Genomic DNA, 16,093 nt, shown 5'->3' with positions numbered 1-16,093 from the left:
CTGACCTCAGGAGGTCATTTGAGCTTGAGCAAGGAATGAACTTGCCGAGTCCCAAGAACAGACTCGACGAGTAGGGCTAGGGTTTCCCATAGTTCACTCAGTAAGTAACTTGTCGAGTTGGGGGAATGACTCAGTGAGTCTGAGGGAAATAGAGGACTGGAGCTCAAGGCGGAACTCGCCGAGTTCATAATGGGACTCGGCGAGTTGAGTCGGGGTGGCCCCGCGATTCATGCCAGGTGTAACCCGTCGAGCAGGGGAAAGACTCGACGCGTCATGCGAGACTAGAGGGATAGTGGACACGCATAGACTCGCCGAGTCGCCCAAGTGCACTCGGCGAGTCGGGTCAAGTTTGACCGTTGACTTTGAGGGTTTGGTCAACAATGGGGTCTTTGTGTCAAGAGAGGGGTAAAATGGTCTTTTACCCTTCTGAGGGTGCCACGAGAGGGTTGAGTCTAGTCTCGAGAGTTATATTTATGAGAGTTTTTACTTTATGTGATTAGGCGGAGGCTAGACCATATTTCTACGGAGTTAGAGATTTACCGAGACATCTGAGGTGAGTCTTCTCACTATACTTTACCTAGAATGGTAACAGAGTTATGTGCTAGTGTACTGTTGAGTTATGTTCCAGTGTATTTTTATGCTATTTATGTGTTATTGTGATATGTGATATGCATGATTCAGAGTTTTCAGAGATAGGACCAGTGGGTCCATAGAGTTAGGGCTAGAGGGCCCACAGAGAGTTGGGACTAGAGGGTCCCAATGAGACGCACTGACGAGAGGGTCAGCAGAGTTATAGCCCTAAGTGGGTAATATGTGTTAGAGTGGTATTTCGGGGAACTCACTAAGCTTCGTGCTTACAGTGTTTTGTGTTATGTGTTTCAGGTACTAGTGAGGATCGCGGGAAGGCGCCAGCATGATTCGTACACACGCATGGAGTTTTATGTATTTCGATCTTGGGAAATGTTTTGTGGAACAGAGATATGATACAATGAGATTTTATTAATAATTGTAAATGAAAATTGTGTTTTGAAAATGTGAAAAATTGTTTTAATTTTTACGGTGTTACATATGACTTGTTTTGGAAGAGTGGTGGTGCCATGGTTATTGCCATGATACCCACCACCAAACCCACCTTATACCGCCATTGTCACAGCCCATCTTAATCACCATCAACCACTATCCTCCATCACTAAAAATCGTAACCCATTACAGCCTCCCCACTGAGACCACTCCGTGTGGACCTCCTATTGTAATTCTCTAAACAATAAAAAGAGAGGAATCAGGGGGAGAGAGAGAGAGAGAGAGAGAGAGAGAGAGAGAGAGAGAGAGAGTTTACCTATATTGTATGTGAATTCGATGGCAGTAACCTGAAAAAAAATTAGGTTGTTGTAAAATATCAAAATTTGATCCTGTGAACCAGTAAAATTTCTATAATAAAAAATCAGAGTAAAACTCCTATAACCAAAAATTTGAATCAAAACAGGAAGGAGAGAGATGAAAAAAAAAGATTGGTTGAGATGATGTGAGAATCAAGTCAAATAGAAAAAAGATTGGAAAAACTTACGAGGTAAATGCCTATAACAACTAAGGAATGAAGGAGAGAGATGAATCAGAAATCGATGGCTTATCATTGTCCTTGTCCTCACCTCTTCGCTGGTGGTGACGGTTAGGGTTGTGGAGACTGTTAGGGTTTCTTGTCATAAGAGAAGGTAGAAGAGAGGCAACATAGGGGGAGATGGTGGAGGTAACTTAAGGTTAGTGTTTCCAGTGGATGGTGTGTAACGAAGGGTTATGGTAAGTGGTAACATAGGGATACCGGAGAGGAAAGAGAGTAAGGCGAGAGATAAAAGAAATGCAGCTGGTACGATGGTATTTTGGGTAGGAGGAGAAGCGGTGTAGCTGACGACTTAGGGTTTCTTGTTTAATTCCCAAATTAATTCCCTAAACGAATGATTCATGAGTAGCTATATTGGATAATAAGTTGTACATGAGGTAATAGGTATTATACCTCTTAAATTTCAAAAAATATGTAATATGTTTAATAAGATAGTTAAGATATATATATATATATATATATATATATATATATATATATATATATATATATATATATATATATATATATATATATATATATATAGAGAGAGAGAGAGAGAGAGAGAGGTGAGATTCAATAGAGAATCGTAATTAACAAGGAACCAAGGAACCAATCATGAGCGTCGGAAATCATAATGATCAACGGCCAAGGAAATAGATGTACACTAGTACATTGGACGCACACACGCCGGATTATATAAAAAAATCCACCTCCTTACCAAAAAACCCACCTATTTTTTTCGTTTAAAATTTTTTTAAGCCATATTTTTTTATCAAAAAAAAACAAATATACCGTTGTTCTTGATTTTTCGTACTCTGTCCATGAAGATCCATGATGATGTATAAAACACGAACTTTTTTTTTCGAAAAAAACTCACTTCATGTTGTTCATTTTTTCAATATTTAAGTTTATTTTTATAAAAAAAAAGTAATTATACCAAAAAATATTAATTTTATGTACTCTATTAATAAACATCAACACCGACTAAAAAAAAGCCTCGATCAGTGTAGATCCACACTATGAATCTAAATTGTAAATACTTCAATTTTTAATATTCACAATGTGAAAAAGCTCGATCAGTTCAGATATACATTGTGAATCTTACTTGCTATTATGCACTATGAATCTGAAAAGGTTTACAAAAACAAAAAAAAAAAAAAAAAAAAAAAAAAAAAAAAAAAAAAAACTCGATCAGTGTAGATTCATACTGTGAATCTAAACTGTAAATATTTTAATTTTTAACATTCACAATGTGAAAAAGGTCGATCAGTTTAGATTCACATTGTAAATCCGACTTACTATTATGCACGCTATAAATCTGAGAAGGTTCACAATGTGAATCTGAACAGGTTCAAAATATGAATTTGAATAGGTTTACAATGTGAATCTGAACTAACTGAAATATTGTTTTTTTACATGAATATGAAGCTATGTTTAAAAAGTACAAAAAAGCATGAATTTTGATATATTTATTAATTTTTTTTCTATAAAAAAAGAGACCTTAACTTTTCAACAAAGAAAAAGAAGTCAATTTTTTTCGAAAAAAAATTTGTTTTTTATATATCATCATGGATCTCTTTGGAAAGAGGACGAAAAATCGTGAACAACGGTATACTCGATTTTTTTTTCGAAAAAAATAGGCTAAAAAAATTTAAACGAAAAAAGGAAGTGAGTTTTGTTATAATCTGGTGTATGTGCGTCCATTGTAAAAGTCTACAACATTTTCTTTTGCCGTTGATCGCTTTAAATTTCAACATTTTGGATTGGTTCCATGGTTACTTAATTAATAATGGTTCAAAAAAAAACTATAACTTTATTTATTTATTTTATTTTTTTAGGTAAGTAAAGTTCTGAAAATAATAACTAAAAAAAGAATTTTTGGATTTTTTCTTTTATTTTGCATTTTAAAATTATTTTTAGATTTGGTCTTATGGTCTCACAAAATTAGCATTGTCTCAAATGAACCTGAACACACACACACACACACACACACACATATATATATATATATATATATATATATATATATATATATATATATATATATATATATATATATATATATATATATAGGTAAGTTATATTGAGAATACGTAAAAGTTTGAGAACGCGAGAACAGTCCATTTTTGTTAATTATTCAAAATTATGTCCTTAAGGTTTAAAAGGTTAAAATACATTTATCTCCTTAATTTATGTAATATTAAATTATGGTATTTCTTATTTATGCAATATTAAATTAGGGTATTTGTTACTTTTAATTAGACTGATAAGACATATCCCAATTAATCGTACATACCTTCTTCGTCTTGTAAATATCCGACTTATTTCCTTCATCCGTCTTATTCCATTCACCTTTCATTAGTTACAATACAGTTCCAAGTTTGGGTTTTTTTTATTTTCAGATGATTTGCAAGAATCTTTAAGTTGAAATTAGGGGATCATTCTATATCAGTTTCTTTCACATTACCTATCAATAATCTTGTGGTTTGTGTGACTCGATGATATGCAACCAATGTGAAGCTGGAACATTGGGATTCTTCAAGATTACTTGCGTTTTATCGTCAAAGATCGTCGATATAAAAGCTTATGGAGGTCGAATTTGAAGGAGGTTATGCAGTCGGGAATCGCACAAGAGGTAAGTTCCTTTTACGTTCACTGTTTTCCGTTTCCTATTTTTTAATCATATAACTCGATTTTGTATACTTTCTATACAATGTTTTACATGAGTTTGCAATGTATACTTTCGATTTTGTCAAACGGTTTATGGAAGACTTATGACCTATTTTATCATCTAAATGTTCATTGTTAGCTTTTTTTTAATCATATAATTCGATTTGCAAAAGCTTGAATGATGGTATTGGCATCACTATGCTGTTAAATTCAACTAAAACTCATCGTTTGAGATGAGTTTGGCATGTAGATGGTTTGATTAGGTAAATATTGACATGGGTCTTATTAGCCCTTATTTCACACTTATGTGTTATCTGCTAAAGTGTTTGCATTATATTTATTAACCATAGATTCCATTTACATGTATGTTATTTCTGTTTTATTAATATGTTTCAATTTGCATTATGTTAATTTGTATAGTTAACAGTAAGATTAGATTTATGTCTTTGGTATCATGTATGATCTTATTTGCCCTAATTTCATGCTTATGTGTTACATGTTAAATTGTTTGCCCTACATTAATTCACCATAGATTCCATATAAATGTATGTTATTTCTGTTTTATTCATATGTGTCAATTTGCATTATGTTTATGGGGGTAGTTAACAGTAAGATTAGACTTATAATTTTTTTTATCATGTATGAACTACAATAGGGCGCATGAAAAGTGAGCGTATCCATAACAGATACTCACTAATGAAATACAAGAATGATCCATCAAACCCAATAATAATATGTATCGATGTAGATGCATCTGATTCTATCAAGATTACCCCCATACCAACCATTGCTAAAGCTGGAGTTCTGACTCAAAGGTCAAAATCCAAACCTGTTTCAACTATCAAACCAATTCAGAAAGAAGGTAGTTTTTTTTTTTTGAATTAGTTATCACACTAAAAAGCATATTCTTCCTCATTTTTTATTATGTCTCAGTATCAATACAAGGTCAACATTCCGGAGATAGTGTTTCTGTTGAAGTGCTTCATGAAAATCGTTCAAAGCAGAAATTTGATCTACATTCCAATTCCCATTCACCTGTGCATGGTTATACAAAATCAGGTAGCTCATTAACACTGTCTTTTTTAAATTGCTAGTACAATTCATTCATCTAATTTACTGTTGTTTGACTGTTGTATTGTATTTTCCACCAAAAAAATACACAGATATTAGAAAATTGTTGTTTACGTCTAAAGAGAAACAGCATTCATCACATGATAAATCAGATTTTAAAGACCCAAACCCAGTTATCAGCCAAAATAAAAGGAAATCACCTCCACTTGTAACAGCCAAAATTGTGCAACATCAGGAAAAGAGAGCTAAAGCAGATGTGGCCAACCCTCAAGCAATTAAGACAAAAGTTAAAGTCAAGAAACTGGAGAACAGAAAATCAAAGAAGGGAGTTCATGTGGGTATTCCAACACAACCAAGGCGAATACATATTCGTACGTCACCAAAAATATTATTCTCCACGATGCACGGTCCGACGAATAGACAGAAGGATTATTTATCATCCATTGGATTTGGTCCCCTTTTAAATATAAAAGTAGATGGGTCGGCATCACGAATTGGGTACTATGCGGTTAACAACTTTGACCCTGAACGCATGGTATTGAATGTCGAGCGGGGTGAGATACCAATCACAAGGCAATTGATACATGATATGTTTGGTCTCCCTCTGGGAAATATCAATATCAATTCACTAAAGTTCACACCCACTAAACACAAAACTGTTGATTTGTGGTCTGCACAGTTCAATTCAGAAAATGATATTAGGCCCAAAGGCGTACAAAGGACGATTAAGAGATTAAAAGATGTTGGGTTATTGTTTAAATTCAATTTTTGGTTCTTATTTGTAACACCCTTGGACAATCCAAGACCATGGGCACATGTGATGTATCAATGCTTTCAAGGGTTTCAGAGGATTTAGATTTAAGCGACATAGATTGGTGTTCATACGTGTTAGAGTGTTTGAAAAATACAAAACATCCATGGAATTTTATGAGCGATACATCTTGCTATGTTGGCCCTATTGTCCTATTGATGGCACCTATCCTACTGTTGGATTAGTGTCTAAGTCCATAACTATTTTGATATGTACTTGACCCGATGGTGCATGGTCCTTTTGGGTTGCCTTCACCAAAGCAACTTGATTGGAGAAATAAATAAAGAGAGAGAGGTTATTATGATTTATTAATATGTTATAAGAATAATATATTAAAGGAGAAATCATATTTGTTTAATTAATATTGGTCAATAATTAATTAAGAATTAATTTTGTGATCAAGTGTAATTAATTAAACTAGAGGGGCTGAATTGTAATTATGTGATAGTTGCAAAATAGGGCAATGGTTATCCTTGTTAAAGGATGGACGAATTCAAGGATAAGGATATCCTTAAAATCGTTCAAGGTCCAAGAGATAGGGATTTTCAAGGCTTATCTTATGGTTGCTTGATGGGCAAGTAACTAGATAAGGATAAGGACTGAAACCCTAATCCCAACCCTATATAAAGACCCCTAAGGCCTTAGGATTTCGTACACTTAATCCCTAGAGCATCTAAGGACGAATTCCTACCTCTCTCCTCTCTCTTTATACCTTCTCCACTTGCTTTTGGTGTTTGTAAGCCATTAGAGGAGTGACACTTGTGACTCTAAGCCTTCCAAAGTCAATTCAAGGAGGAATTGGGATTGTTATTACTACATAACAATCAAGGTAACATCTTAAACCTAATTATATGTTAATATTTATTTCCATATGCTAGAATTAGGGTTTATAGTCTTGGATCACAAAGCATGTACAATAGAGAAACCTAGATCCAAGCATTAGGGTTTGTATGAGCACATAGGATGTCTTATGACCAAAACCCATCAGTGGTATCAGAGCCTAGCCTGGTTTCAATTGTATTGATGCATTATATATCTAAAAAATTCGTTTTTTGGTGTTTTGGAGGCTGGACTCGCCGAGTCCATAGTTGAACTCGCCGAGTCCAAGGTGACTCGACGAGTCCAGGCTTGACTCGACGAGTCAACTCGTCAGATAGAGCTTATCTCGGGATTTCTTGTTGTTTTTGCATTGGGATAGTTACCTTATCATGTTAGATCAATATTAATCCGATTATATGATATATTTGACTATATTTTTGATCTAATTGAAGATATTTATCAATTAATAAGATAATTGTTTCCTTATAAGATAATTGATTAATTATTTTGAATAAATTGATAAATTGTTTTGCAAGAAATCATTAAATAAATCAAATATGGATAATTATGTGATTAAATGTTAATTTGAATTATTTGTTATTTGATCATTGTTGTTATGAAATGTTTCATATTTTTCCCTTTAGGTTTTATAGTTTAAATTTGAACCCATAAGCACTACTAGAAAAACAGCCTTTTACGACGCTGTCATAAAGAGAGACGACACGCGTCAAGGAAGGCCCTGTCATAAAGAGAGACGACGCTCATTTACGACGCACAATTACGACGCGCGTTTACGACACGCAATGCGTATCAAGGAAGGCCCTGTCATAAAGGAAGACGACTCGCATTCGCGTGTCGTAACCTTACGACGCGCGTGTTAATGACACGCAATGCATATCAAGAAAGCCCCTGTCAAGAAAGGCCATGTCATAAATGAAGATGACACACATTTTTGCGTATCGTAAATTTAAATGTTTAAAAAAAATTATATATTTTTTAATTTTTAAATTAAATTTGCATTTAATTTCTCATAATAGAAATAAAATACTTTTGTGATAGATTTACTAATTTTCAAATTAAATAACACATTAAAAGTCTCATAATACAAAATAAAATACCATAAACAATAAAGATAATTCATTGCACTAAGGACCATGTTAACAAAAGAATATAACATTATATACCATAAGTACCCTCAAGTAATCAATCTCTTACAATGTTACTAAAAATACCCTCAAGTAATCAATGTCTTACAAAGTTAAGAGACTAAGTTGGTATGTAATATGACACTAAGAAGCCCAATAATTGTTTGTGTTTTTCCTATTCCTGGTGGATCCTACATGGACAAAAGGTAAGAATTAACATTTTCAAAGTACAATGCCTCAATAAGGAAATCAATGGTAAAAGGCAAATCTGAATAAGAACAAACTTTATACATATATACATGGAAGTATTGTAATACACAATAACAACAACAAATACCAAATTACCCTTTGCTTACCTTTTCTTATGGCCACCTCCAAAAGTGAGAATTTGATAAAAGATTTAGGTCATGCATTCTCTCATCAAGCTCTGTATCCAAAAGTGAGAATTTGATAAAAGATTTAAAAAGTGGGAAAATATCAAGAATATAGAGGATAAGTTCGCGTGTCTGGTCATCACAAGTTTCTAGAACCTTCTGGACGACGTAATTTCCAAAAGGATCTTTCATCATTGCCTATAGTTTTGTTTTGCATTACAACAAACTCAGTTACCAAAAAGACAAATTAATGTGTTTTTTATTTTTACAAAAAAAAAAAGAAAGAGAGTTGCTGACCTGTAATGGCTCATTTTCATCAGTGGAACCAAGCATTTCGTTTACAAGAAGTTGCCGTTCATCTGGGCTTCCATAAGTTAAGCATTTCACAACAACATGTGAAGCAAACTTTTGCAGACTCATCTTCACTATTTCTCCTGAAATCTTGTTGATGATAGCTGATCGCTCATGGGGTTTACCATGTTGTAGGACATGCTAATTATAATCAAACAATAATATTATATCAATTAATTCAATCTCAAATCACAAATAAAAACACACATATATATATATATATATATATATATATATATATATATATATATATATATATATTCAAAAGGTGAGTGAGTGAGTACCTGAATAACATAATTTCCATATTGCTCTTGTGCTAGAGTACAAACCGAGTTCGTGATTTCATCCATTACAGCTTGTGTATTTCGATCATCACAGTGCTCCAATACCCTCTGTTCATTTCACATATAAGAAGAAGAAGAAAAAAATAGATAATGAAAGTTATTATTTTTTAAAAAAATATATGTTTTACCTGAATGACTCGACATCCATAAGGATGTGATGAAAGAGAAACAACTTGTCTAAAGAAAGAAGAAACTATAAACTGAACACGATCTTGAGGCACACATTCAATACATTTCTGGATTACATGATTACCATTCTAATCACGAACACATTTCATGATTGAACCATCAAGCTCAGCCACCATTTCTGTCTGTTGATCAACTTCAACAACCTCCAATGCCTGAGTATAAATCCATGTTATGAATTATTCATCAATATGGGATGACTGGTCTTTAAGAAAGATTATGTGCTTTTTGACAAATAAAAAAAAATCTACCTTCTGAATAACTTTGAAACCATACATTTGAAGGCTAAGAGGCAAAACATGACCGATGAGTTGACCAGCTAACTCCCTTCTTTGACTTTTGGTCCCATGCTCAAAGAACTGAAAGTGTATGTACAAAATGTTTAAGTATACAACACTGTGAAAGAATTAGACATGAAAGGATGATGAATGTACCTTTTGTATGACATAATTTCCAAAACACATCAGTCATCAAACTACGTGCATGAGGGACAATTTCGGGAAATATTATATTCTTTTCTTCAACTGTGGCCGATTCAAGCTTCTGCTGAATAAACCTGCTTCCATATTGATCGGTACTATAACATAAAAGGGAAAAAAAGAAAAAGAACATAGTCAATGATGCATAAGTCATAACTGAATATGAATGAATAAGAGTAAGGCTTAGTTTGCATACCTAAACTCAATCACATGATCAACAACATCAGACAGTTCAAAAGACTTGTTTTTGTTGTTCTTGAGCTCATCCAACAATGAAGAAACATATCTTTTATCTAAGCTCATATCACCTTCCGAATTCCAAGATCCAGAAACTCCACCCACTGAATTTCTAAAAGCAGGAGCAAATTGTTGTGACAACTGTCTGGATCCAACTGATGAACGTGTAGAATTTTCAAGTAAGTTTCCTTGATATGGAATGCCATGATTATATGTGGGATTCCCATATAGATGATTTAAGCTTCCAGATCTTCCAAACAGTGGTGAACTGTATTGTTGGTCATGTTGAGCAAGCAATGCTTCAAGATACACTTTTTGAAGAGCCTGCATATCTTCATGGCCATGTGAAACAACAAAATTATTACATCCCAAAGGAAGATTAGCTGAGTGTGTGTTGACCATGTCGTGAACCCATGATTGGTGAATGAAAGTTAGATATAGGTGGGTAGTTACATCGCCTCAAAAATTGCCCTTTTCCAGCTATGTTTAAAGCTGAAGCTGAAAATACAAATTAAAGAATGTAAACAGTTAAAGGATTAAGTTTATGGATTTATAAAGTCTAAAAAATTACCTGAAGCAAGGTGATTAATCGGAGCAGAGTATCTAGCAGGAATCTGACTAGATAAATCCATAAAGTTATCGACTTGATTACATATTCTGGAACTTTCTAAATTTGCAAATTCATACACACTACTAGAAAAACAGCCTTTTACGACGCTCATTGCTATCACTGGTTTCACTACGCTCATTACAACCTTCTTAAACCGAAAAACAAAAAAAGATTTTAAACCAAAAAACATATCTTTTGAATGTCATAATATTTGTTACGAGATTGTATTTTTGTCCATACATTACTTGTAAACGTAAATGTGAAACTCATTAAGCTATTATGTCTAGATTAAGTCAGAAAGAAACATCCCCTGTTAGTCTTACCTTCAAAGAGCAGAAAGACATACAAAGATTGTCAAGCCTTCCAGAGAATACAAACTCCTGCATTGCACCAGCAACTATACTTGGTTGAGTGTCACATGCTTGCAACTCAAAATCACAAATCTCATCTGGTCTACACCCTGCCTTATCTACAAGAATCTACCAAAACAAAAACCAACAATCACTACACTACATATATATAAAACATTGATACAAATTTAAATAAATAAATACCTGCAGAAGAAGAGAATGATGCTTCTGGATACTAGAACTGTTTAGACTTTCATTAGGCTTCCCATCAGGGCCATTTTCAGCAGCTTTTTTATTGAGTTCAGCCTGACAAAACCTCCAAAACTTAGTGGTAAAAAGGTGAAATTTTAATGTTATATTTAAATAGCGTGATAAGATATTCTTACCTTAACTGCAGTTGCTAACACAGGAGCAAGATGAGTTTGTGCATTCACTTTAAATCCATCATTAACGCCTCGATCCAAGTGAATTGCTAGGGGTTGGAATTCGCATTGCAGGCTCTTCAATTCTAACAAGTTTGTGTGAGTAAGATACAGAATCGCCTTTTCCTTCTTTGATAATCATTCTTCTAGCAATAGTTAAATCACGATCAAACCATGTATACCATAAGCCACCTCCATAAGTCTGAACACCAACTTCCAAATAACCACCTTTTGATACCTAATTAAGATATATCATATCATATCAGTTCAATCCCCATAGAAGATCCATAACTTTTGTAAAAATCAAAGAAAGGTTACCTTTGAAACAGGCTTCAATTTAAGACAAGGACTGTCAGTATGAGCACCAACTATGTGGAACCCATTTCCAGCAATGTATCTAAAAAACAAGATGAACATTAACAACCATCACAGTGTCAGCATATATGAAAAAAAATCAACCCATACTTCTTTCCAATGGCAAACACAACAATAGTGGAGTAATTTCTTATGAAGAAATATTTCTTTCTAGGCTGTAAATTCCAATCCCCTTTTTCAAAAATTTGCTCATATCAAGAAACTTTCAGTCGCCTCTTCGCTTCGTCTACAAATCAACACAACAAACCAAACAAATCACAAATCAACAGCAAATATTCATTAGCAAACACAAAAACAAAAAAGTCGAAAATACAAATTAGGTTAAGATGAGAGGTCATCATTCCAAAAACAGATGGAGAAGAAGAGAATAATCTTCGTACCTGATTTAGGGAATAAAAGAATTTTTAGAGATTGAATGTAAGAGAAAGAAATCTAGGGCATATACATGAAGAAGAAGAGAAAAATCTTCGAACCTGATGCCTCCTCCACTTTTGCTTTCCGTCTCTTGATGTTTCCGATCATACCTTGAACCTCTGACTTTCGATCCCAAATCTGACTTGTAACCATCGATTTCTGATCTTCAACCTCTAATTCGAGTCATATAGTTTTGAATCTCAGAAAATTTACCTTGGTACCTCTTATTTTTAATGAAAGAGGAGACCCAAATCTGAGAGAAAAATGAGGAGTCAATAATTAGGGCAAGAGGGATAGAAGAAAAAAAGGAAGGCGAGGTTTTTAATCTTTTAGGATTTCATTTTCCCCCCTGGTTATTAAAGGATTGAACGCGCGTTCAAATTAAATTTATAAAGCGACATCCTTAGACGATACGCATCTTATTATAGGTGCCCTCTGTGTTTTTTTTTGGACACTAATTTAAGGGCACGTAATAATACGCAACCTAAATTCTTAAATTTTTTGAAGAGATGACACTTCTTTAATGTCACTCTCTTTTGCGTAACATAAATCAATGAGTGTCGTCGTTTGCGCGTCGTAAAAGGGTCTTTTTCTTGTAGTGAAGTTTTGTTGTTTTGAAATTTAAATAGTTGAAACCCTAATGTTTTGAAAAAGGTTTCAAAACTTGCCCTCAAGTTTTGGAATTTAAATTTTGATTAAATGGTTTAATTTTGATTTATATTTAAATTCTAAACCCTAATGTGTTGAAATGTTTCAAAACTTGCCCTCAAGTTTTGGAATTTAAAAGTTGATTAAAAGTTTAATTAGGAATGTTAAATTCTAAAACTCTAGTATAGTTTTGAAAAAGTTCAAATCACACCCTTATGGTTTTGTTAATTAATTAAGGTGTATAATTAAAAGAAGTTTAATAAATCCATAAAAGTTTAGGTTTACAATTTAATTGAATTAAAAGTATAATTGTTAAATTAGACCACCTAGTATTTTGAAAGTATAAAATACACCCTATACTATATATAACATTAAAAGTCTAACATTATATATGAGTAAAAGTCAGTCTTACCGTTAGTAGGCCTCATTCACGAAGCTAGTCTATAAGGAGTGTTTAAGGAAATTGCCTATAAAATGGCGATTGAATAGGTATCCACTCTTACCCACCGCACTCTTGACTAGTGGAGGGTCGTTAGCCGAACGGGTAGGATAGGACGAAACCTTCCATTATAAGTATAATAAAGTATAAAAGTAACTAAATGTTTTCATAAAATTCCCAATCTTAGTTACTTAGGCAAAAGTGAATTGATACAATTCCATGAAATTACACTTTGTGCCCTTGCGAAGACATTAGTGGAGCGTGTGTGGTTTACCGGCACACTAATTGGCTCTAAGCAAAGGTAGCAAAGGGTGACTCAATGTTTGTCATAGTTCGGTGGAGCGTGTGTGGTTTACCGACACATCGAATAGGTGACTGTAACATGTGAGGGCACCATGTAAGTTTGCACGGTTATTCACACCCGCTTTGTGATCCTCGGCATCCCAGTCACAAACGAGAGGGGCATATCGAGATTTAAACATGCCATTGAAAGTTAAATGAATCTCAAAGGATCTAGGAGTTTTCATAGATTTAAAACTTAAATTTCTTTTTCGTTTTTCGTGGTGGAAATTAGTGAATTGTCATTCACTTACCTTCAAATGTTCTGCAATTAGGGTTACAGCATCCCTCTCCCGAGTTGTGGAATATTGTGTTGGGTCCTAGCCTTAGTATCTCATTTGGGTGATTTACTAAGGACTCAATTAATCAACTAACATGAATTCGTTTTCTCCCGTTTTGTAGATGTCAAAGTTCGACAACTATGGTCTTCCCAAATCCCGTGGAACAAGCTTTCCACATGAAGATGATATTCCACGATTCGATCGAGGAACAAGAAATCATGCTTCACTTCCTCTACCTCCTCAAATTATTCTCCCTAACCCACAAGTTCAAAGGCTTTAAAAGTTCAAGATCACTCAAGCCCTTTTGGCATGTAAACATAAAGAAGGAAAGTCCGTGTGTGCACACGTCCTAGGGATGAAGTCACACATTGATAGGTTAAGAATGTTGGGATCCGTTGTCTGTGAGGAAATGGTTGTTGATTGGGTTCTTCAGTCACTTCCCAACTCATATAGTGAGTTCGTAAGAGAGTACTATATGATGAACTACGATGTGACCCTTATAGATCTCACCTATATGCTTATTGCTGCTGCATCTGCAATGATTTGGCGCAATAGAAAAGCAAAGTTGATTGGTGAATCTGTCTTCGAGACCTCTATGGATATAGACAATGGTAACAAAAGACATGCTATGATCGAAAAGTTTGATCATAAGAGAAAGGCGATGTCTGAAGTAGTTCCATGTCCTGTTCCAAAAGAGTCAATTTGCTTTTATTGCCAAGAGAAAGGGCATTGGAGACAAAGCTGCCCCATTTACCTAAGAGATGGGAGAGTCGAAACGTATGGCTCTAATTTAGGTAAAATCCATTGACTAACTCTTTTAAGCTTCATTCTAGATTCTGAATACATAATGTGATAAGATTACAATTGATGTTTTGAAGGATCGAAGAAAAGAAAGGAAGCTTAAGGGAAGAAGTGAGCAGAATCTAACCGTGAAGGAATGGATTTCGATCACGTTTCTCGAAGATTAGATTCTTGAGCTACTACTTAGAGTTAGAATTAGATTGCTAAGAAAGATGTATTAGCATAAGTTTTTTCAATGAGTTGCATTGTGAGGACAAGTTTTTCCGCAACAAAATAAATTTTGATTTTAAATTTTATTTATTTATCCTTACAATGGCGTGTATGAAAAATTGATGTTAAAATGTTTCTATTATTAGCAATAATGGATTTGGTTCTTATTGTGTTATGGAAAGTTGAGAATTTACTAAATAGGGAGAGTTTCTCATCGCCCAAGTTTCAATTGGACAGAAACTTGGAATCATGCAATGTGGATGCACGATGAATGAGAAATTTCGTATTTGGAAATTAGACTAATTCATTGACAAAGTGTCAAGTGAAGGAGTTCGAGCACACAAAGTTACGTATTGATCAAGTCCACCATAAGAGTAACAATGATATTCGTCATGATTTACTGAAGGTTTAGTAAATATGATTATACTTGCAAGATTAAGTGTAATTCTGAATTGATTGAAAAAAAAAGGTTTAAATCAATAGTAGAACGAATAACAAGAATCAAGTAGGCAGAAAGATAAAAGTTTCTCCATTCTAAGAAGAAGGGAGAGTACCTTTTATGCTTTATGATAGGTCTTAATGATTAAGAACCATATTTCAATTGATCCTTTAAGTACAATTGTATGTTTAAGAAGAAGAATCAAGAATTGAAGAAATGGTTAAATCAAAAGTCAATCATACTTCATTCCAAAACAAGTCTTAAAGTTAAGATTGTGACATTGAGTGAAAAAGTATTAAGAAGGTTTATAACATTCATTAAATGTGGTAAGTTGTGATGTCTTGAATAAGACAAAGACCAAATAGGACCAAAGTTATGAAGTGTTTTGTCTTGATAAAAGCTACACTAACTCTTGAATATTTATTTGTCAAGAAATGTTTTGACAAGATAATTTTATATGTCAAGGAGTTAGTGGGAGTCTTAATGGTCTTGAAAGGTTTCAAGAACAAATCAAATAAACCTTATCGATCATCACTAGCACACGAGTTGAGGTTTACTACCTATCGTGTTGACATTATTTTGTTTCTGTGCCAATCCAATCGAGTTAATTATGTGTGTGAGTCCTATGAGTTCTCATTTTGAACGCATAAAAGGCAAAGCACCTTAATCAATGAAAGGTAC

At 33.9% G+C, this 16,093-nt stretch overlaps 2 pseudogenes; both read right to left on the bottom strand.

Annotated features, from left to right (window-relative positions):
• Nucleotides 1-594: 594 nt before the first annotated feature.
• Nucleotides 595-10,486, bottom strand: LOC111911161 (pumilio homolog 4-like; annotated as a pseudogene).
• An 84-nt stretch (nt 10,487-10,570) lies between these two features.
• Nucleotides 10,571-12,408, bottom strand: LOC111911162 (probable aspartyl aminopeptidase; annotated as a pseudogene).
• Nucleotides 12,409-16,093: the final 3,685 nt, after the last annotated feature.

This window comes from Lactuca sativa, chromosome 8 (assembly GCF_002870075.4).
Source record: "Lactuca sativa cultivar Salinas chromosome 8, Lsat_Salinas_v11, whole genome shotgun sequence".
Taxonomy (NCBI): domain Eukaryota; kingdom Viridiplantae; phylum Streptophyta; class Magnoliopsida; order Asterales; family Asteraceae; genus Lactuca; species Lactuca sativa.
The sequence above is the reverse complement of the archived record's forward strand: the minus strand, read 5'-3'. Positions and strand labels throughout refer to the sequence as shown.